General features: G+C 40.6%; 1 long non-coding RNA gene across 2 annotated transcripts in view; it reads left to right on the forward strand.

Annotated features, from left to right (window-relative positions):
- Positions 1–22657, forward strand: part of LOC130150018 (uncharacterized) — a 56907-nt gene extending 34250 nt beyond the window's left edge. For both annotated transcript variants that reach the window (XR_008822087.1, XR_008822088.1), the window contains 2 exons: positions 13543–13679; positions 18958–22657. This is a non-coding gene — a long non-coding RNA (uncharacterized LOC130150018). The remainder of the gene's footprint in view (positions 1–13542; positions 13680–18957) is intronic.
- The last annotated feature ends 1517 nt before the right edge of the window (positions 22658–24174 follow it).

The following is a 24174-nucleotide window of genomic DNA, read 5'->3' on the forward strand; positions in this document are numbered from 1 at the left end:
CATTAAGTGACTCAGGCTGCAAGTCGACACATGTAACCACAGGCATGTGGAGTATGAATAGATACCAGCCGCTGATACTATTATAGCTTACTCTGCAGTTTGGCTATGTGCAGGCTGTTGTGAGCAATATCCTGCCCCTGTGTGGACTATACTTGCACTGCCTGCAAGTCACCACATGCACAACTCCAGAGAAAATTTAGGAACTGATCGTTGGGTAGTCCACAGCAAAGCATCAGAAACTACGTGATAGAGTCACTCAAAGGGAACCACTTTCTCAAAGTGGCTGACAAGAGCAAGCATAAACATGTTGTGTTTTGCTCTGACTTAATTAGCACAGCAAAGAAATTAGCTGTCTTCTGATTGAGTAAAGGTGTATACTACACAGAAGTACTCCAGCAAACAAAATGCTTCTGAAATTATCTGAACCAGGATACCACTGTAAAGGGAAATTGCACATTATATTGTAACAGAAATTCAGGGGATGGCAGCTGAGTGTTGGCAATTACCTCCGGATCCATAACAAACTCATTCTCATTCGTGTCTCGGTTATTGGCGCAGAGCAGCCTGCATCCGTGGGAGCTGCAGGTCTTGCGTTAGGGAACATTTGGTCTCTGAGCTGTGAGTTCCCGGTAGCGGTGTTGGGCAGGTACAGCCCAGAGCAAGAGGCAAGCACAACTCGTTCTGTCCTTCCCTCCTGTCCATGAGTACCCTGCGCTTTTCAACAGCTAGAGGAATTTATTGACCGCTTCCCTGGTGCTGCTACAGAGCTGGGTAATTACAGTGATTACAATGATTAGATTACAATGTAGTTTTTCCTACTGTGCTTGTGAAATGCTGCAGCTCATCCCACCTTTTATTCATGGCAGATGGTAGATTTGCAGTATATGAATGGGTACTGCAAGAGTAACACACACACGCCACCCCAGCTAGGATATATTCTTCACCTTGTGTGAACTAGCAGGGCAGTAAAATAGACAGCACGTCTGCTTTGTGTGAGTCAGACTTGTCATTTAATTTACCCTTTCATATTCAGTAACTCTGATAACTGAGTTGAAAATAACAACAACAAATGACAAGCAAACAGAGCATCAGTGACCTCATAATTTTTGTTCCTTGGTTGAACAGATATTCTTGATTTGCTGAAGAACCTTAAGACAAGTATTAAGAAAGAAATAGAAGAAACTAAATCTATAGTTTGAATGTTTGTACTAAACAAGGTCTAAAGAAAATACTTGGATTAAAAAGTTTAGGGTGGGTTTTCTTTTGTGTAGGAAATGTCAATGTATCTCTTAAAAAATTAGTGTAGTTGTAACACAGAATGAACTAAGGCATTGTACCTAACACCTGTAAGACTGATCTGGTACTAAAGCCTGCTTTTAGTGGCTGGGAACATGACTACTGAAATGCTGGCTGCTCAAAATGCCAAAATTTATGGAGGTTTAGATTTTAAACATACCTGCAAAGCAAAGAAAACCCAAACAGGTTTTGTTTGAAAAATGTGCTTCAAACAATGCAAATGCTTAAAGAATTTCAGAACTCTTGTTTGTGGAAGGGATAAATGAAAGGTCATTCTTCTCTCCTGTGACATTTGTCATCTTTTGCTCTAATAAAGTCCAGCTCCATTGAACTTTGTGAACTTTTGACAAAAGTATTTGGCTTACCTACAGTGACGCAAAAATTTCTCCTCCTCCTCTAGCAACAGCGACTTTTTCAGCAGGTGCAACTCACTCAAATTAGTCGATCCAACACTGACTGCCAGGTAGACCCAGAAGCTGATGGGGAGCTTGCATTGATCACCACTATTTCAGCAGTCAGTTGTTGAAACTATGTCTGGTGTAGGACAGAGGAGGCAGAGGCACTCATGCAGGGACTGAAGCTCAGGTAACTCCTGCTGGTCAAGTATGTGAACAAACTCCTAAAAAAGAAACACTTTTCAGCTGGAGCGAAGAAGCAAAAATGGAAAAAAGAAAGAGAAAATGGGAATGCCTTTGCAATATTAATGTGCAGTGTAACGGACTTTTCCTTTATGTAGTGACCAGTATTCTGCTAAGAACTTTATGATAACAGATCTCTCGTTTAGTGGATCACTTGCAGATTATGATCGACAATTCCCTTTGCTTCACTGATTTCACATTTCAATGGGTGTGTATATATATACAGGTTACATTGGTTGTTTGTGGATAATATACTTGGAATACAACACTTTACGGGACTTTGTAGGCACTCAGAACAAAAACTTCAGAAACAAAATAAAATTGGCCAGTGTACATAAAAGAAATCAGTCTGTCTCTGTATGGGAGAACTCTCCGAAACGGAAAGAAATTCTGAAATCGGTGGGTCAAGTGTTCTGTTGGTATAGCTGTCCTATTCTGTTGGAAAGAACTTTTGTCATTGAAAACAAATGTAAAATTTAAAATGAAGCTGTTTCTCAGCTAATGTAGAGTAGGCTCTTTCATGTGCTTATTCCTCAGGGATGCAAAACATTCTTGGCTACTATTGAAATGAAAGACAAAATTGTTTAGTACCTTGCAAGACTGAGCCACCAGTAATCAAAGCTGGTTGCATATTCTTGGGACCTCAGGAAATGTGGTATTGCTGTCTACTGAGTGACCTGCTATACTTAATAAATACAGTCATCTCACTGGAAACTCATTGCACGTGTTCAACCTGAAAATAATTAGAAATATTTTGTTTTATTAGTAAATTAAAAATATTAAATCATTGCACCTTCAAAATTGAGAGTATATTTCTTTTAACTTTGAATACCTAGCTTTTTCCTTGTTCAATATGTTTCTGTTTCTTCAGCAAGTGTAATTTTGAGGAGGAAGAGAAATATATGACTGATGCATTAAAATCAATCATGATAGCAAATTTAATATCCAAAAGTTCTTCAGATATTCTGGGAAAAAAATCTGATGATGAAATGCAGTGCGATGGTTAGCACTCATTTGCTATACTGAAGTCAGAAATATGCTGTAGCTTAATTTTCCTCATGATTATAAATGGCTCTTGACTTTACCGGCAAGTCCAAACTATACCTCAGCTTTTGAGATAACCAGGTTATCTTGCACATGCAGCTTAAAACGTATGTGGCAGAAGGGTATATGACATGCATAAGTCACTGTCCAGAGCGCGGTGCAGTGCATAAATATAATTTGCATAGCACAGAACATATTTATAAGTTCATGCTAATGTATGATAAGGACATTTTTCAAAAAGGCTAGCAGAAGTGTTTCAAATCTTCTTATTGTAAGTTACAGGATTAATTTATTAAATGTGGGCTGCAAATCCCTGCTCCAAGTTGAGGCCATTCAAGACTAGGCACGCAGGGCTTCCTAGTGCCTGGGAATCTCCTGATCACAAAGAACATGCAACAGAGGGGAAGCTGCCAGAAGCCTCCTTTTTATTGAAGGCTGTGGTGGTAAGAAAGATGAAAACCTTCAGGGCTTGTATCCATGATCAGTTGCTGGTGGTTTGAGCTGAGGAATGAGGACTCCAAGGGTGCCAGCTTGCCTAGCGAGAGGCATGAACCGGAGGAGAGGAGCTAGGAAGCTCTCAGCAGAGCAGTGCAGTCCCTCAGATGGGACAGGTCCCTTGGGCTACCCCTGCACTGCTAAAGGAGTGCGACTTGAGAGGCTACTCAGCCCTCTGGCCATCAGGCACAGGCTGCCGACGTGTGCCCTACACAGCCCTTGGCTCTGCATCTCTTCCAGATGCCCCGTGACAGCCTCAGAGCTGTTTTGCATTTGCTTTTGTGATGTGGAAGTGTCTGATGCCGTTGCAGTGGCGTGAAGCTGAAGGTACACCCCAGGTTCCCCGGGCCATGGCGCAGGGCAGACGGGGATGCTCAAGGGTGTGGATCTGCTGCAACAGCAGTGGGGGCCATGTCGGCTGGAGGCAGGGCTGGGTGACACTGGAAAAATTAAATAGTGTGGATGATCTCCAGCCTGGTACCTTGGCCCTCTTACTTACCAGGCAAGAGACTCTAAACCAAAGTGGCTGCCTCGAGTAAAGGTTTAGTCTGATCTTTTTTTCAACTGTCACCCTGTCTTCATGGAAAACCTGCTGTTAAAGAGGACTGCTTTGTGAAATGGCATCAAAGAAGGATTTTTACTGTTTGTCATTGGGTTGTATTTCAGTGCTAAATCACATCAACCCTAGAAAGATTGAAAAAATGGAAAACATGTCACTGCTGTCATCCCAAGTTTTGTTTACATTTCTTTACATTAAAGCTCTGATTTCTGTAGGAGTTTTGAGGTTGATCTTGTTCTTGTCTCTTCTAGGTTTCTGCAGTGTATTGTTAGGTACTAAATCAGATCTCGGTGTTACTTGTAGTATGTTTACATATTGTAAAATCATATGGTCTAAATGATGCTCCTAGGAAAGCATATCAGCACTTAAAACCATAAGATTATAGTTTTCAGTTTAGCTATCCTGCATTTTGTTATTACTTGCATGTGTTAACATTAAGTATTAAAAAAGAATGTTAAAAGGAAACAAAGCTTTTAAAGTCAAGCAGTAAAACATAATACCATTTATTTCTGGCTTTAATCTTCGCAATTTTAACTAGCTTCCTTTGGGTTTGTGCATTGTGATCAGTCTTTAATTAAGAGAACACATACTATTTTTTTGTCCTTGCTGATGGCCCTCTTCTGCTGAAACTTTAAAGTCAGACACCTGGCATGGAAACATGCTTCATGTAGATGGCTCGTTAATGAACTCAGTATTTGATTTAATCCTTGTGTTTGCTGGGCATCCAATGCCTTATTCATTTCACATTGTGCAAACCTGCTGTAATGCAGAATTATTTGTTTCCTTACGACCATTTCTTTCCTGTCCATCATTAACATAACCCAGCTGTTTCACAAGCAGTAATGAACTTATTACCATACTCCTGTGATGCAGTGAAGAGTATTATTAGTCCAATTTTTCAGATAATAAGCTGAAGTGGAGGAACATGAATAATAACTTCAAATACAAATTTTGGACATTGAGTAAGAAAACAATGGACAACTATTCCTCAGGCTTTTATTAGTTCACAGTACAGCCCTCATCCCCCGCCCCGATGTCAGGTGTGGGTGTGAGAGCCCCGCGCTCCTGCATGACGAATGCAGCCCCCTGCTGCAGCTGGGCACCCAGCTGAGGGGCCGTCAGTGGCCATGGAAGGGTAATGTTGCGGGGAATGGCTTTGCAAGGTTAGCTAGGTAAAACAGCTTGAAAGGAGGCTGATGCCTTTCCCTTTCCAACTGCGGGGAGAAGTTTGATTGAAACACCACCTTGTGTAACCTCCACCTTGGTTTTGTGTCTGGCTCCTGGGCTGGTGCATCTGGGAAGTGCTATTGCAGGGAAAGTCTTGTCTATACCTCCTTTATCCTGGGATCAGAAAGAAAATAGGCTTAGCATGTACAGAATCCTTGGAAATGCTATTTATCAACTGCTACTGAGTGTATGCAATGAGATATTTTCTCAATTATTTATAGCTTGGCTATGTTTGGGCATTATACCCCTCCACACACGTAGATGCACAACAAAAGGCTTATCCATCACACAAAGACTACTCAGTGCCAAATTTCATTTCCTTGCTTCAAGTCATCATACTGCCAGAAATTATTGACAAAACTGTTGTAGTAATCACTGGTAAATAGTATGATTGGCAAATAATATATTTTGTGCTGACTTTATTATTGGAAACAACTGGACAATTTATGCTGACACTCTCTTGGAAAACAGACATGGAAAAATTCAGCCCCAACAGTTAAATTCTGGAAGAGTTTTGAACGATGGAAATGAACGGTTTCTAATGGGAAGAATTTGGCAGCATTAGCTACAAAGAGCCTTAGCCATTCAGTCTGCAATTGCTTTTCTGGAATTTTGAATTGCAAATCACCTCTACCCCTAATTCTCCCCAGAGTCACAGTCCCTAGTAAGACAGCCTGGTTTTTTATACGGGACATGGGAGTAGAGAGGTTGAGTAGCTCTACTCTATAGTATTTATATGAAGACTGGACTGCTATAAGCATATATGGAAGTATATAAGGATAAAATAAAGAGTAGAAATGAGCTTTATGTACAATGTATACAATGCGTGTAATGAAATTTTTCAGTTTATGCGTCTCTCTGGAATGAGTAGGAATAGTATTCTCTGTTATTTGCATAGCTGGTAACTTCCAGTTGCAGAATCAATGTAAGGTATTTACAGTAGCAGTTTTGTTTTGGTTTAGTTTTAGTTATGTGAATTTGATGTGAGAAAGATGCAGACTGTAATACCATATTAACATGAGTCCTGTCCACAAATGAAAAAATCAGTATGTACTTGTTAGGGCAAATAAGTTAGAAAGAGAGTGCAGGGGGAGTATTGTGTGATTATGTTACAAATGCTGTTTCTTTGACTCTGCTCAAAGAAATCCCAAGTGCAACAATGCCATAACTTATTTTATAAGCTTATAATTCTGGTAGCATATACTTAAAAAAAAAAGCCAAAGGATGTCATCTTTGAAGAGTTTCTTCAGCTTCAGTTAAAGATAAGTCTTCGCAGGATCCATGTGGAACCCTTTAACAGCGTGGCGTTAAAATGTGCTCATTTTTCCATCTTTGGGAATTGTCAGTCATTTTGTACCTGTTTATTTCACAGTCAGATTCCAATTGCAACCTGCTGCTAGGAAACCTGGCCATAAAAGTTGGAAAATACAGCATGGAAGACATTATTATATACTGAGGCATCATCAGGATAGTTGGTGTGTGCATTTGGGAGGAGGTGAGGGAGAGCAGCAACAAGGAGGTCTTTTTTATTTCACTTGCTAGGCAAGACCCAGCAAACTTCTTGTGACTGGAAAGATTATGCCAGCACATTGCAGAAAATAAGTTTTCACTATAAGCACATTAATTCCCTGACTGCATGTGTCAGGGGGAAATAAAAAAGCCGGATTGTTACGATTGATAATACAGAATTGATTGGACATGACAGAACTATAAGAGTCAACACCCAGAGGCATGTTTTACCAATGTGGTGGTAAAGTTATTAATATTTAAGACATGAGGGTTCTGGCTAAGAAGTTTGTCCTAACTAAAAGAACAGTCCTTTCGACTAGGAGCTAGCAGTCTGAGGTTTTCCCCCTCCCCACCACTGATGGAAGGCAATACGGGGTGTGCCTCGTAATAGAGGCTCCACCAAGGGCCATCCCTCCACGTCCTCACCTTATTTACTGCGTGAGTCCTTAGAGCTGTGGCAGCTAGCAAGCTACTGAAGGAGTCCATTCCTGCTGGAGATGGATACCTGACTTTGTTAACATCAGAATTACTGGGTTTCCTCACCTCTCTCTTTTTTCTTTCTTTCTTTCTTTTTTTTTTTTTGTTCCCCTGACACAGTCTGCAGGCTGGGTCTCTGCAATCACTTGGCAGAACGCAGAGGAGCAGAGGGGGCGATGCTGTCCAAATGTTTTCTCCCTGTAATCATGGTTATTAATGCTCTTGTCTGACCTGTCCTAAATTGTACCTGTGTTACTACGCAATTGGATTCCCCAGCTGTCTGACACCAACGTGCAACCCCAAAATTAGATGATAACAAGGTTCTTAGGATAACAAGGAAGTCACCTCCATATTAAAAGAAGAATCTCATTTTTCCCCCTTCTTCTCTTCAGTTCTAAGCCTTTTAGAGGTCTTTGCACTGTATTTCAGTAATTTTTAAGAATTCAAACAGCTTTTTTAACCCAAAGGAGCAACTTTTTAAGATACCTATTTTTCTTAGCAAGACCACATTCACTCTGAAGAAAATGTATTACCTGGAATTTATAATGTAATATTGTTTCTCTGAGTCATCATAATGAGTCCACATTAGTTTATTATCACTTACGTTCAGCCCCAACACATTATCTGAATGATGTTGGGTAGCCTGTATATCTGAACATTGAAGTCTTACAAATGGTAGCTGGTACTCTGATTTAGAACTTGGTTGGGCAAAATGGTCTTTATAATGAGTATTTTTTTATTAAAAGTGATAAAATCTTAGGCAAGGCATTAAAGCAAGATTGGGACAATAGAAACACAAACTGAAGGATTGTGAGAAACAAATGTATTTCACTTTGTCTTGGAGCACCCATGACTGTACTGGATGACATCTGCCTGGATGTGAGTTTCCTAACACCACGTCCACACCAGCAGAATGAACCAAAGGGCCTGAAGATCTGCCCCAGCTTTTGCAGGGCCATGAGGTGCCCACCTGTTCTTCTTGTCCTGCTGCCTTCACAAAAAACAAGGGCCTGGAGGAGACCCAGCTCCACCACCTGCAGTTTCTACCTGAGGTGCCAGCAAGTCACTGGCTGGCTATAGCTTTTGTTGGGCTGAGCTCAACAGGAGATGCGTGTTCCCTCAGAATCACTCATTTTAGCCACTGAGTGGTTGTTTTCTTTTCATAGTTGTCTACCCCACTGCTTCTGTCATCGTGTCCTATGTTGCTTAAGGAATTGCTGCTGCTGCTGGACTATTGCTGTTGTGTGGTTACATGTACCACTAACTACATAACATCATCTACTCAGACAACTGGAACTGGGTATATTTCAGATTTGCAGATATTATCACATATGAGTAAAAGATTTTTAAACTCAAGGTACAACCCATAAACATCAGAGTTTTTGTTCATACTTACCAATATAAAAAAGCCATCCTTTTTTTCTATAAACTTGAGGTCTCGATTTAAAATGAACACACTTGTCTTTAAAAATGCTATTTACATTCATGGCAATGACAGCTGGTTCTAAGGCCTAAATATACTCTGATTATTCTCAGATGTTAATCGGCTCAAAAGCACTTTTTTCCAATGGGAAAATTATTTTATGTATCACTATGGCTAACCGGAGTTAAATAATTTTGTCCAATATTATGTATCACATTGCATAAGTCTCCATAATGGATCAAGAGAGGTTTTAAATTTTTATTTTTTTTTTAACTTTGGAGCTTTTTCATTTTCTGCTTTATGGAGGAAGCTTTTCTGAATTAGTTCCAGTGGAATTTTTAGTTGTGAGATGCAAACATGATTTCTTCATCATCTAAAGCTGAGAGACAGAGTTAAGAAAGCAGGGAAAAGTTTCTGTCTTCCAGTTTACAAACAAATCCCCAAATAGGCAAGAAAAACATCAGCTGAATCTAAAAGTTAAAGACTATCTGGACACATTTACAAAGATATTCTTGCATGTATAGCTGCTTTCCAGAACTGCCTTGGCATCTTACTGGCACTGATTTCAACAGAGATGAAGCAACTGGCCTACTGCAGTATTTCTGAAATCCCAGAAGGTAATGAACTTCTTTATTAGGCACCATATACCTTTGGAAATCAGGCCCATGGTGACTAGAAGCAATCTGTCAGTTCACTATCTATAATTAATATTTCTTTTGTATAATAAACTGGTTTTAAATACAGAGCATAGCTTAAAAGCTTATTTTTCCCCCCCTGTATAAACAACAGATAAAAGGTCATTTATTTTACATGCAGAAACAATTTTAACAAGCTCTTTTTACGCATTCATAGAATTTTAGCTCTAACTTTCATCTGAATACTGCTCCTCAAAAATTCAGGACAAAAATTATCACCAGGAAATGCACCCATCACTACTATCCGTCATAAATATATATGTACAACTAATCAGCTGAATAAAGGTGTGTATGTAGGACAGAAGAAAAAGATGTGAAGAGGTATTGTAAAAATACCGCGTTTAGCATAACTATTGTAAAAGTTGCAAATGATCATGCCAATTCAATTTTACTCGGGGAACAGCTAAGTGGTCTACTATGCCTGTGCCCATGGCAAGAGCTGGTGGGGCAATGCAGAGTGCAGCCCCAGCAGCGTCTGAGCCCAAACTGGGATGCCGCCAGTTGCACCCCCCTTGGCACGGTGAGCACAGGCTGCCATGGGGAAGGGTCTGGGTGGTTTGTTCTCTGCCTGGCCAGTGATACACGCCTCTTCTCAACTGCCTGATTAGCACAAAGGCGACTGGTAGAATGCCACGCTTTGTGAAATGGGTGAATTGAGGCTTGAAATAAGTCAGGCAAATGGCTTGACTCAGTGAAATGAAGACCTCCACCTGTAACATAGCGCCTAGGTTCATCTTAGGGAGGTTAGGGAAGGGTAAAGCTGGGATCTGCTTGTAATGGAAATACCATTAAAGTCCTGCTGGTCATGTGCAGTGATGCTGGGTGCTTATCTGACTTGCAAAAAGCATGACAGATGGTCCTGTCACCTAGAGAGGGGTGACAGCTCTTCGGGGAACAGCACAGCATGTGGCACATGCACACAGGGCATGATCTTTGGCGTGGGAGCAGTGCCAACTGTGGCGCATCAGGATGAAAGTGGGACCTGAGAGGGTTAATTTTGCAACATGGGTCACTGTGGTGTGGTAGGACTGACCACGATAGCTTCAAAATGCCCAGTCTTTACCTGTGCTGATTGCTGAGGACCCAGTTTCAGCCCCGTGTGACTGCTACGTATCACTGTCGCAGGGAAACCTTCCTGTGAGTGAGAGACATGAACGCTTGCTGGGGTGCAAAGCAGCACTGACCTGCTGGTGGTTAGTGCACGGTGTTCTCCCACCAAATCCCTGTCTCTTGTCACCTCCTCCCTCCTGCCAGCATCCTGGTGCTGCTTCCAACACATTCCTGGAGCCTCCTCCAAGTCCTTGCCTGGTGCTTGCTGAAACCACTGGAATTATTCCTGTTGACTTCAGGAGTCTTTTTCTTCCCCCAGTGTGTATCCAAGGGCTGTAGCGTCTGAATCCGATTTCATCTATTATCCTGCATCTTTTTTTTTAAAGGGATGGGGTGGAAAGACCCTATATCCTGCATGAAAACCCAAAGGGCTGTAAAGAATTATTCTCTTCACCAGGTCATGCCCTGATTTCACTCGGTCTTAAAATCAGCCTTTCTCACACTTCTCTATCAGTTCTGCTACATTTTGGAAAAAGAGATGACTTGCTTCCCTGATGTAACAGAGGCTGTTTATACCAAATATGTTTAACACAAAAATGTTTCCATGCATGTGACACAATTTGTACACACACAGGCTGTAGTACACATGAGCGTGTTGAATATCGGGCCAGTTTTCACTTTTTAGCTTCAAAAGAACCTTCCTTATCAGTAAATCACATGGGAATTTTTTCAGTACTTTATTCTTAGTGACATCTTTTTGGGGGGCACAGAAAGGTACAAATCAGGAGACATTTACTATTTATACAAATATTCCATGCTTATTGCTCATAAGGAGCCATTTAAAATGACAAATCACTATTCTATAAATCAGATATAGACAGATAACTTGCTGGATTCCTTCCAAGATACACTGAGACATGCACCAAAATATCAGGGTGTAATTACTTTCATTATGTATTCCAATTAATCTGAAAACAACTGAGACTGTAAAGATGGCATCCTGCTAATTTTTACTGACATAAACCCCAATATTATTTATAGAATTGGTTGTCCTCTGTTTACTTGATTAAAATATGGAGTAATCAGACATTGCTTTTCTAGAAATAGTTCTTGAGTATGGTAATTTGCCATCTTCTGAAATTTTCTTTATTTAGCCAAAACCCAAGTGCATGTTTTAATTGTGACAATATTTTAAATTTATATCTGTTTTAGAACCAATGATTTAACTAAAAAGGTTCCTAAACTAAAAGACCATTTTTAACGTGTATCTGGAAGTCTCTTGTATGAACCCATGTTCTACTTTTGATATTCCCAGGGTGTTTTGTTGTTTGACCACAGCCCTTTTCCAATAAGCGTAAGCAATTATTTTAAGTTGAAAATTATTTTGATAATGAATTCATCTTCACCTTTTGACATTGCTTCAGTGGGGGGAAAGGTTATACAGCCGTTGTGGGCATATAACTGTTTCTGACTATTGATATAGTGAAAAAACCTAAAACTCTGCTGCAGACAGAAACTGCATAGATAACAGAAACATTAACACCCGAGAAAGAAGGAAGGGCAGGAGCCACTTCCAGAAGGGACAGTTAGTACCGATGTAGATGAGCTCAACAAGAATGTACATAAGGAGCCTTCTGACTAGGACATGCTAACTGATAAAAGAAAACAAACTAGGGTGAAATAATTGCGGTAGTAGGAGATCAGCGACTCCCTACTCAAATGGTCCCCACTTCGAAGAGGGTGGATCCCCCGCCCGGGGATCGTGCTGGTATAGACTAAAACCAGCCCAGTGGGCATGCATTAGCTTGGTGTGTTTAGAGTGGACAATAAGGAAGGACTAATCGTTAGCTAGCAGATGTTTCAGGGTAACAGAAACTGTATAACAAAGACTGCCAATGTATGCAAGAACTTCAGGTAACTGCCCAAGAAAGGTGAAAAATACATCTTGAAGAGGCGCCAGAGGGAGGAGATTCTGAATGGTCATGGTCGGAAACCTTATGTGTATGCATGACTCTGTATAATAAATATGGGGCTGCTTGTTGAAACGCCGTGCAAATTAGGAGGAGCAATCCCCTTGCACCCAGTGCTGCAATAAACATACCTGCTTTGTAACTCTCCTCGAGTTGTAGAGTTTGATTCTGCACATCAGTAATTTAGACATTTTTCTTTGTCTTTCAAAAACAATGATTTATCTGCCTTCATTATTTCTTTCAAAACATCTTTCCTTCTTCCTTTAAAACAGAGATTAATTTTTGCCTATCTGGAGTTCTCCATAAAGGGAAAAGAAAAAAAATTAATTTAAAATGTTTTAAGACATTAAAAACACTAGCTAGTTAAATACTATTATATAGCATATTTTAATAAAAACCCTTGAGCACTCATAAAGGATTGGGAAGTTAAAGGAAAAAACCTCGATAACAGTTGCCCAGAAAGGCAGTTCAAGTTGTGGGTGAATGGAGGAGAAATGTATTGCAAAACCTCAGCCCTGGGGTTTGAAGCACCCTGAGTGTCTTTCTGGCTATCAGTGTTACCTGCCTGGCCTTAGGAGGACCTGGGGGCAGGAGGTGGCCTTTTCTTACCTCCCTTTTTTTCTGGCCTTAGGCAACAAGATATATTTGTAGATTAATTAGAGAGAGAGCAAGTTGCCCATGCAATGGATGAGCATACCATGAGTCCACAGTCCAGGGCTTCCTCCCAACTCCTGCTGCTTTACTGGTCTGAAAGTTCCCCATCCCATGTTGTGAGGGTGCCCTAGCTTCGCCCCCGGGTTTCTGTCCCTGGTGGCTGGGCCAGCCAGGTCACTCCTCCTTTTCTTAAGGAGCTCTTCTGGTAGGCCAGCATCCCAGCCTCTCCCACTGTTACTGTAGGCACACCATTCTGTGTGCACCAGCCAAAGTTTCAAAACAGCTCCAGTATCAGTTCCCTGTACATCTCCATTTTATGGATCAGTGAACTTGAATTACATTTTCCATATGGTGATGCTTCAGATGATTTTTTTTCTTTTTCACTAATAATAATGGTGGAGGCAGCAAGTTAAAAAATGAGGCATCCCTTCTCTGATGCCTCCTGGTATAAACAAGATACCGATGTTCAGATCTGACCAAGAACTATTCTCCATCTTTGGGGCAGGTCAGCAGGTGCAGACTTGCATGGAAGTTGAACACAGTATATGGGCTCATGATGGCCCTGCTTTGGCCGGCTGGTTCTTCCTGGACAAGTACTGCCTGCACAGAGAAGACCACTGAAGACAAGGATGTGTTGCCTTGGTAAGCAACAGCAGGCCCCAGAGCTCTATATGGAGAGAGGAAGAATATTGCTTTTGCCCACTCCTAATCCCACAGCTTCCCAAATGCTGAATTAATTATGTTTGTAAGCCTCTCTTCCTCATTCAGTTAAAGGCTTCTCTTCTGACCTTCTTTCTCCCTCTTGGCCCCTTCTTCATTGGCACCATGCTCCATTCAGGGCTTAATTACACCACCACACTTTGTGTTCTCTAGTTTGAAGCCACTACTTTTTGTTTTGTCATATTCTGGTAATGCGAATAATCCCCTTCCTTTGAAGCTATTTATATTCTATGATCTTGTCTCCTCTGAGCCTTCCCTTTGGCAGACTGTAGAAACCAAGTTTCTTCTGCCTAACCTAGCTCACTAGATACCTTTTAATATTATTCTCTCTGTGTGTGTTTTCTGTAGTTTCATGGCATTTCCAAGCTGTGACCCAAAAGGAGGTCCCAATGCGCTAACCCTTATAAAGCACTCTGTAGCCCACATTACTTTTACAAAATAACAGCGTACAATCGCTCATCCCTCCTGAACTTCTCAACTCTTAACATGAAGGAAAGTATCAAGGAAGAGGGATATCCATTGACCTATCAAGAATCTGTGGATTTAAAATCTTTGGCCATTCTAAAACCTATAAGGCTATGATTCACCATGCAAGGCAGTACTGAGACTGGATTACAGTTAAGAGTCCTTTTGGCTGAGCCTTATCTAAACTGCAATATCTGAATACATTGATTCTAGTGACGTTATTCATGGCTTACATCGACTAATTTAAAGCCTTCATCTTTCATACGTAAATCTATTCTTCCAGATGTAAGGTAAATGGAAAGTCTTGTGATTAGCTTTGGTGAGGCTACCTTAGAGAAGATAACAACCAGAACTGCTGAGGCTCCCTCATGTCCTGGATCCTGCTCAGCAAGGGACTGTGTAATAATTTACAGAATGACTTAATTGAAGAAGCTATGGAAGTACAGTGATCAGAAAATTTACAGTGGTTTCTTATGTACAAAGGTACTGTCAGCGTGCCCTAATGCCTCAGCTGGTTTTCCTCCATCATCTGGTCTGTGCTATTTATTTTTAGACCCTGATGGTTTAATCAGTGCCATGTGGACTGGAGGCTCCACATACCTGGAGCTTATGGAGGGCTACAACTGCAAGTTGCAAGAGCCTCATGGCAACAACTGCCATTCAGCCCTGTGCAATCTGATTTCACTAGAAGTTATTCATTAAAGGCAGATATCTCTAATCATCCAACATTTTAAATCTCTCTCGGTCTGAGAGATTTCACATCCACTGATCATGCCTCCAAAAATAAAAGAATAAAACCTGTGCAGAAAAATACCTCACATGTTTAGTGAGTATCTCTGGAAAAATAAACATAAACTTAAAATTATGCTTTTTTCTAGAATCCTTGTTTATCTCAGGATATTTTCAGTACAACACCTCCTTCTTTCGTTTTAATGTAGTAAGTGATAATTGCACCCCTCGGGTACATCTTGGCTGATGCTTAAAACACATCTAGAGCTGTTTTCATATTACAAGGAAAAATTGTTTGAAATGAGAGGCTACAAGTGCTTTAATACCAGGACCACAAAATGAGCTATCAATAAAACTCCTTTATCATTTAAGAAAGTTAAGTGGTGTGGAGATTTATTAAGTACCAGATATAATTTCAATGGTGCACAAAATACCACAGGCCCATTCTGTTACATTAAAAACAAAAGGAGAAAATATTAAAATAATGAATTTTATGCATTCAGAAATCTCATAAATCCCAGATAATAACTCTGGTCTTGGCATGGCAGTGCACAAAAGATCTACTCTGCGCCACAGAATTTCCCCAAAACTCACCGGTACTAATAATGCTTAATGACTTCAGTGGAACTAGAATTTCTCCCTAAGAAAGCTGCTTTCTCCTGCTGTCATTGCAAAGGAAGTCCAAACCAAATAACATAATTAAAATGATGTTGTGCTTTCTAGCACAGATGATGCTATATTTTGTAGGCTTCTTCATAAGAGGTAAGCAGTGTAGATCTTGCCTAGTACTTGCAGGAGAGACCACCTGGGAGTCCCACAAGGTGCAGTAGACATAGTACAAGAAGTCACGGCTAACCATCTGACAAGCAGGAAGCCACAGCAGACAATAAACTGAAAAAAAACCCGTTTGGCTGTAACACAGGACCTCAGGGGACAAGTAAGGAAAAGATGAAGGGAATACAGCACTTCATGTTTGCAAAATGATCCTCTTCCAAGACTGGATCTCCTGTCACAAAGCAGTTCAGGCTGTCCACAAGTGCCCCATAGGCTTTGTGCAGGCTTCTGCACAGGGATGTGTTCAGTGTGAAGAAGGTACTCTAAAATATAGATACCAATAATCATTCTCAGTCTCTGTTTTCTAAAATTACAGACATTTCTAACTGAGCAGAGTTGAAATATTCTTTACATACTAGTCTAAATAAATTCAGATTTACTATGGAAAAATGTACAGTAGCTTTTCCTTATGTACAAGACCCCCCATGGCTTCCAAGACAATGGGATCAAATTCCACAGCAGTGATGTTTTAATTTCAAGACAACTTTAATTTTTGAGAACATCTTGCAATAATCTTCCTTCCCATCCTCCTCCTGGCCCCAGAAGAATCCTGTGCAACCAAAGTTTGCAGTTAAATGTATTTGTTGACATAACATTCGTTAATGCTTTTTCCACCATCCTTCACTTTGAAGACAGTTTATTCTTAAGACTTCTGTGCTGCCTGGCTTCAATTCCCAATCCTGCGCAAAAGACATACTGCGCAAAAGCAGGTATTTGTTTCTGTCAAACACTACCTGGCACAGTAGAGAAGGGAAAACTGTGGGGCTGTAGGTCTGCGAGGTTGAGGAGCACGGGGTTGCATCTCGGCAGACCACATGTCCAAGATGTCCTGAGTCAAAATGCATGTTTGTGCTGTGGATGAAAGAGTGAGACAGCAATCCTTGAGCTTGCCAAGACGAGAGGTCAGTGCAGACAGTGGCTGAGCAGAGTTACTGTCTGGGATCTGGAAGCTGTAGGCTGCATGTCCCCATGGTGCTAACCTGGGGCTCACATGCTACCAGGCACCACCCTGCAGTCCCAGCTCGGGTTGTCCACAGGGATGAAACATCTCAGTTTTTTACAGCTAGTTTGTGCTTCTGAGGTTTTCTGTTTTGCTAGGGGGTCCCAAACCATTATATTAAAGAATAAAAAAATATCCTAAACCACAATTAAGATTATATATATAATTTCACAGCAAACATTAGGCTTTGGTACACTGAATTACCAGGAAACTTGTGGATTCTTGCAACTCATTTCTTATGCAAGAAGGTGGAAACTTGCATGTATCTGATGTCAGCCTGTTGCTTGGTGCGACAGGAAAACATAATTGAAAGTGTTCTGGTCACAAATCTCAAGAACACAAAGAACAATGCCAACAATCTGCATCTGTGATGCAACAGCCCATTATCTGCTTGCTAAATAATTATACGTTTTAGAAACTAATCCCGTGCATACTGTTCTAGGAGTATGAAAGGAAGGAAACAAAACAGGTATGGTATGAAACGTGTACTGTGCAGCCTTCTGAGAAGTGGCGAAAATGTAAAAAGCAAATACCTTTTTTTATTCTGTGAATTCCAGTTCTTAAAAGCTGTCTGAGCAAAATATCTACTGTTAGCTGCCCTATAAAGAAAAATGGGAAAGGGGCAGCTGAAATATATGAAAGGAACAATAGTCTATAAACTAATTGCTCTTATTTCCATATAATTCAAAAAGATAAAATTGCCTGAGCAATGTAACAGGAGTAATTTACTTCCAGCCTGTGAATAACCTAAGGCTTACATGTTTCCCTATTCAAGAAAAACTTGTGCAGGAAAGTTGAAACAGTAAGCTCAGGCATGCATTCCTTTCCAGGCTGAGGTTTGCCATTTGAAGATGGTATGTAGCTCTCAAGCCTGAGCAGGGGCAGTTCTCATCCACAGAAGCACCCTTCCCCTGCACAGGGCTCAGGTCCCTCACTACAGATAAAATGTTGGCACACACGCTCTTTTTGTACTATCAAGAACTCCTGCTGTCTGCAAAAGCCTCCTGGAGAGGGTCTTTGTGGTTGGTAGTGTCTGACTATATGTTGTAACTGTCTCCCCACAGGAGGGTGCATGGGGTGGCTGAGAAGCCAAAGGTTCACGGTGCCAGAGCTGCACTCAGTACCGGTCCATCAGCCTGAATTGCTGGATCTCTGCCTTGTCTTACAAAAGCAGAGGACAGCATCTCCTGCCTTAGCAGGAGACTCCGATAACAGGGAACACTGCTGTAACTGGAAGTAGCAATTAAACTCAATACTGGCAGTGCTACATAGCAGGATTTCAAGTTTAATAGCTCAAAAGCTAGGAGAGTAAAAGTAATCATCATTCACACAAAAGCAGACTTCAAAATGTATTTCTTTGAAAAACTAAAGCAATTAATCTAAAATCACCAGGATAGAAAAAATAATTAAATCTATAGCATTGAGTGAAATGATGTATTGTCACTACTATCATAGTATCATAGGCTCATAGGATAATTCAGGCTGAAGAGGACCTCAGGAGGTCACTTGTGCAACCTCCTGCTCAAAGCGGGGTCACCTCTGAGCCCAGACCAGGCTGCTCAGGGATTTACCCAACTGGGTCCTGAAACCTTCCAGGAATGAAGACCATGACTTGACTCTCATCCACTGCTGGCAGTTCTTCCCTTTGAACCCTAAAAGACCTTGTAACTAAGGACTACAGCAAAGAATCAGAACCTCACCCTCACTTGTGTCTGCTGTCACAATTCACTAACCCAGGCAACAATGAGCCCTCATTTTCCTTGTTCAGCCTTTTATCATTAATGTAGTGTCTGAAGTTCTTCTTGTTGCCCTTGACATCTCTTGCAAGTCTCCGTTCGAGCTGAGCTTTGGGTTTCTGGGTATCACTGCCTGGGCAATATTTCTAAACTACTCCTTTGTAGTCTGTCCTTCTGCCACCTCCTATAGGCTGCCTTTCTGCATTGGAGCTCTGCCATGAGCCGTACCAGCTCCTGTTACACACACCTGTCTTTCTGAATATCAAGATTGGCCTGGCCTGTGCTTGAAGGGTGCTGTCCTTAAAAGCTTGCCAGCTCTTCTCAGCATCTTTCAGAGCAGCCTCAGGGGATCTCACCTACCAATTCCCTGAAAAAGCAGCAGTCTGCTCACGTGGAGTCCAGGGCCTGTGCTACACTCCTTCCTCTTTCTCCACAGGATCTTGGAGCCCACTATTGAGTGGTTACTACAACCATGGATACCACCTGTCTATCCTGTCCCCAACCAGCTCTTCCTTGTCAGTGAACAGCAGATGCTGGGGATCATTGCCCTGCTTGGTCCACACAGTACATCTATCAAGAAGTTCTCCTTTGTTCCAAAGTGAAGCATTAGAAATAGGAGTTAAAATGATAAAAATATGAGCAAGGTTTACAAGTTAACATTCAGTAAACCATCCTCTGTATTTCAAGCCATGTCTGAGTTTGATCACAATCCTATTTTATGTATTAGGGGAAGAAAGAAAAAAAAAAGCAGGTTTTTATGTCAAAGGAACAGAGTGGAAGGAATAGAACAGAAGAATGGACCATTTTAAACTCTGGCTTACTGCATGAGATTTTCAGCTATTGAAAGGTCAGAAAGAACCCCAGAAGATCCATGGATTTTCTACTGGAATGTGAGAACAACCAATTAGGTCAAATTACATTTGTGTCACATAATACTGAATCTAATAGTGATCAATATAGGATGCCTAGGGTTTGAGTATTAGAAAGAAAAGAATACAGATGAAGGATGCTGTTGTGTGGAATGCCATCTGGTACCCCAGGACATCTTCAGCAGTCATTGGGTTTGGACTGTTGGGGCAGCAGATTGCACCTAAACAGCCTTGGTAATCCCATGCTTTACAAACTCATTTAACTTTCTTCAGAGCTCATTTATAACTTTGGTATCAATAAATTACACAATTAAATTGTTTGTTATGTTGGGAAAAGGCTTCCTTTTGTTTGGCTTAAACATACAGCCGAGGCTGTCCCCTAGCTCCTGTGTAACAGGAAATAATGGGAAACAGTGAACGATTCCCCATTCACCTTCTTTCCACTGTACAGAGTTCTCATAGATCACCGCCAAAGCAACTCTTGAGTGTTTTCTTTCCTGATGAACTTCCCTTGGGATACATTTCCTATGTCCATTTGTCTCTTATCCCCTTCCCATGTGTCTCTCCCACAAACACCAGTTTGAGAGCTGTTTACAAAACAGTCCACAGATTTCTTGGCAGACTCTTAAGCAAAACACAGTCTCTAGCCAAAGTCTGTGTTTTGGAAACTGTGTTTCTTTAGTAAGTATAGTTTCATTTTTATTTGATTATCTCCATTTGCTAAATGTGGTTAGCTAGCATTTTACAACAGCTATATTTCATCAGTTGGAAAGATAGGAGGGACTCTGTTGCTGCATTTGGAAATGGAGGTGGGAGAAAGATGTCAGGAATGGCCTTCACCAAGGTCTTTGAAGTTTTATGTATGCAGAAGGCTCCCCACATCCTGTGTCTAGGCAACTGCCCTGTGGAGGTCATCCCTGATGCTCAGGAATTCAGGCGGGAGGCTTTGGAGGAGGAATTAGAGATTGTCAGGGAGAGGCAGGACAGGTGCTTGAGTGTTTAGCCCCAGCACAAAGCACTTGCTGGCATTTGCACCCTGGGCTGTGGGCATCCTACTAGAGCAGTGCCCTGGTCACCGTCGTCGTGCTTGCCTTGTGCTCTCAGGAGATGGGTTTGTGCCTTTAGTGTCACCACGCTTTGTCTCCACATGCAACATGGGGCAGGGAGCAGTACCTTTGCCATGCCAGCATCAGGACACAAGTCTTCCTCTGCAACGGGGCCCCTGCAGAGCAAAAGTCTGGCTTGATATATTACCCTTGGTGCGGTCAGTGGGATTTTGGGCATTTTTTTCCTTGCCTTTAATGACCTTAGGAGCAACAGTCATATAAATCAGTGCCAGAAAATTATTTCTGGCCATGAAGGTAGAATTTCAGCACACAACAGATGACAGCGGTGATGAAGCAGCATGTCACAGACCAACTCTCCCCATAACTCCTTGCACTGGTGTGTGAGGCTTTACGATTCAATATGTGGCACAGCACCTCCTTTCATTCTTTTTCCTTATGAAGTTGGTCAAGGTGCATTTTACCCTTTTCTTAGCAAGCTAGGCCCACTAATAATTTTGATTCTCAGGGGAGGACTTACTTTGGGGGCAACTCTTCTGGTCATTCAGTTCACAGCATTCAGTTCAGAGCCACGTGTGTTTGCCCTTACAAACCAAACCCCTTCCCCTGCCTTTCATCCTTTCTCCCATAAACACAAACCCCACCAACCAAAAACATTATTCTAAATGTAGCTGGGACAGGACAATGTCTTGTCTTTTTATTACAGTGGCCAATAATGATGATCAAAATTAAAAGAGGAAAGAAAAAGAGGAAAGGCTATTGATTCATTCCTTGGTGACATTTGGTTTTAGTCTAGGCTTTGGAAGACATAGAGTATTTTCCTCAAGACTATCGCGTTTTATGTCTACCTAATTTATTTCTCAGTTTTGAGTTTGAGCAGAAGTCTTGGCTGTCAGACACGTTTGTAGTTTGCGAATGGAGAAAACTGATAGGGAACTTCCTCATATAGCCCTTGAATTTTCAGTTTAAAGAGTCATACGCTGTTTTAGACTTTTTTCTATGTAGTGTAGTAAAGTAAATCATCACTCATGTTTTCTCTTCTACAAATAAAGCCTTTTGTTTTCTAGCAGCTCTGTTGTTGTAGCACACCACGCAGTCAGATAGTTCTTTTTCCTTCACATCACAGTAAAAGAGTAACCTGAAGGTACTTACCAAATTTGATGGGCATTTCCTTTGGCAGTAGTGTCAATATTTTGAAGACTTTTTGCTTTCTTTTAGTTTAACCACTTAGCGCATTGGTTTAGTTTTCTTTAGTACCATAATGCACTAGACCTTTTCCTCTTATCTATCTAGACTTCTCTACTAACAGCTGCAAGCCTTAATTGTGTAAAGTTAAAAAGAGAAAACCATAAAGCATTAGTTTTGCAAGTGCAGATAACATACAGGAGATAACAGCATTTACCTATGACTTTCTCCAGCATAACCTCTTACAGAGTATACTGAAAATATGCAGACAGGCAATCTGTGTAAGGTTTCTGTGAGTGCTCTGGACAATATTTCTGACCAGATGCTCAGCTGATTCAAGTTGGCATTAGTGTGTAGACTACACTTTTAAATTATTTCAGTTATGTGCACTGAACTAATGGTTATCTCAAATTTAAACAAAGTTTAAAGATGGCCAGAAATTACAAGCTTTTCTAACCAAGAGCCCATTTATTCCTACTTGAGTGACAGACATTTTAAAACTGGTTAAAACAGCTATGCAGCTAGATGTTTTCCACTGGGCAAACTGAAAATCCTGGTTCAGAAAGGCTTCCAGCATATATTTAGTCTCTTTGATGCTCTGTAGAAAGAACTAATATGGTACAGAAAAGTTGCAGAAGTTTTCAGGAAAAAAAATAATCCCTATTTATTCCAGGGAACTCATATGGGGAAAAAAGAAGAATTAGATTTGTAATAAATGTTCATGTGAACCATTAAATTACAAACTTACCAGTGAAAGAAACTGACAAATATTTGAAATGTGCTTTCCATAGGCAGTATTTCAAATTATGCTACTTTATTTCAGAATTTATCAGTTTGGAGTTAAAATTTCTATGTATCATAAACAAAATGTTTAATGTTACTCCTTAATATGATTCTATTTTAACTATGTTATGATGAATACTAATAGGAATACCATGGGTATTTTGAAAATTTTTCTCTATAGATGTCTGTATTCCATATTTGTATTGTAACATCAGGTTAAATTCAGTTAAATCCTATTTCAGAACTCTACAGATACTCTTATTTTTGTTTATGATTAAAAAATTTTGATGATTTCTCTTTTCATTTTTTTTTAAAAATCAGATTTGTATACCTTGGTTCATAGTACGTCTTCATCTCTGATACTAAGTTTATAAATCATTAATTAGAAGCAAATAATGTACACATTTCTTTTATATATTATCTAGTTGCAGTTACTTTATACTTTATACTATCTAAATTACACATGCTACTATTCTTTTCTTCAAGATATACGTACCATTTAGCTTCCACTTTGTTTAGTTTTAGTTAGCAAGTAACTATTACAGATTTATTGCTTCACTGGTCTGTTTTTTGGTGAGGGTATTTTCCTCTCAAAACCAGGCTCATCCATTTTCCCATGTGTAGCTGCAGATAGACCTCTACTACTGCAGAAACTGGAAAAGTTGTGGTGTTCTCATTCTCAGTGATCTTGGTGGGCATACCTTATTTTAATAGGACTTATAGGAAATGCAGATACAATTCAATAGGAAACATCCAGTTTAGGATTTAGATTTCCAGTTAGACCTTGAAAGGGTTTGAAGAAACTACAATATTTCATCAAAGTGCTGGAAGATCTTATTTCCTAAAGCATGAGGGGAAAAAAATAATATTTTATTAAATAAGCTCTGAACCACAAAGGTTTAGATCATCCAGCATGACTCTTTGAACAAAGCAGAGGCCAAAACTAAAAAAAGATGCAGAGACTTTGTGCTCAGTGTTCCCATGGAAGGGCTGGGCAAATTCCTGTCTCTGTGCTGAACATTTCAACGTCAGCTGTGGCACGGTGGGATCCAGGGGGAAGCAGAGCCACCACAGCCAGTGCCACCACCATGGCTGTCCTGCTGCTTGCTGTCCCCCTGCCCAGCCTCTGCTCTCGCTCCTGCTCTGGGAACAAGTACTAGAAGGTCCATAAAGAAAACTGAGCTTGTGCCTCTTTCCAGCAAGAAGGATTACCTCTGCGTTTCTCCAGACTCTGCAAAGGTTGTGGTTAAAGTACCTGGTTTAACCCCACATTAGTACAGGTCTGTTGAATATTGAGTTGGCTCTTTTATTGTCTTTCAAGCAGGACAGAATATAATCTGATGCGGTTCTAGGTGGTTGCAACAACTGGAAACACATCTGCTTTCTTTCCTGCATGTAGCTGTTGTCTATCCATTGCGAAGGACGCGGAGGAAGATTTATACTACTGTTTACTTTTTCTTCTGCCATGTTTCATAGTCTTATCTGTGTTTGGAAGTTCTCCAATATGGAAACAGCTAATTCACAATTTTCTGTTGCACATTATTGGATCTGCAGTTTTGGCAGTTCTTAAGAATCAATCTTTGATCAGCAGCTTAGATATTTTCCCAAATGCCTTTATTTAGACTTAAAAATATTATGCATTTATATAATGTATGCTATATATCAAACAAAATTCAGTTTTGCAAGGTTTTTCTGAGGTTACTTGCTGTGGAAGGATCACAGTTCTGATCAATCTGTTAGATCTACAGGTGT

The sequence above is a fragment of the Falco biarmicus genome, chromosome 5, assembly GCF_023638135.1.
Source record: "Falco biarmicus isolate bFalBia1 chromosome 5, bFalBia1.pri, whole genome shotgun sequence".
NCBI classification, from domain to species: domain Eukaryota; kingdom Metazoa; phylum Chordata; class Aves; order Falconiformes; family Falconidae; genus Falco; species Falco biarmicus.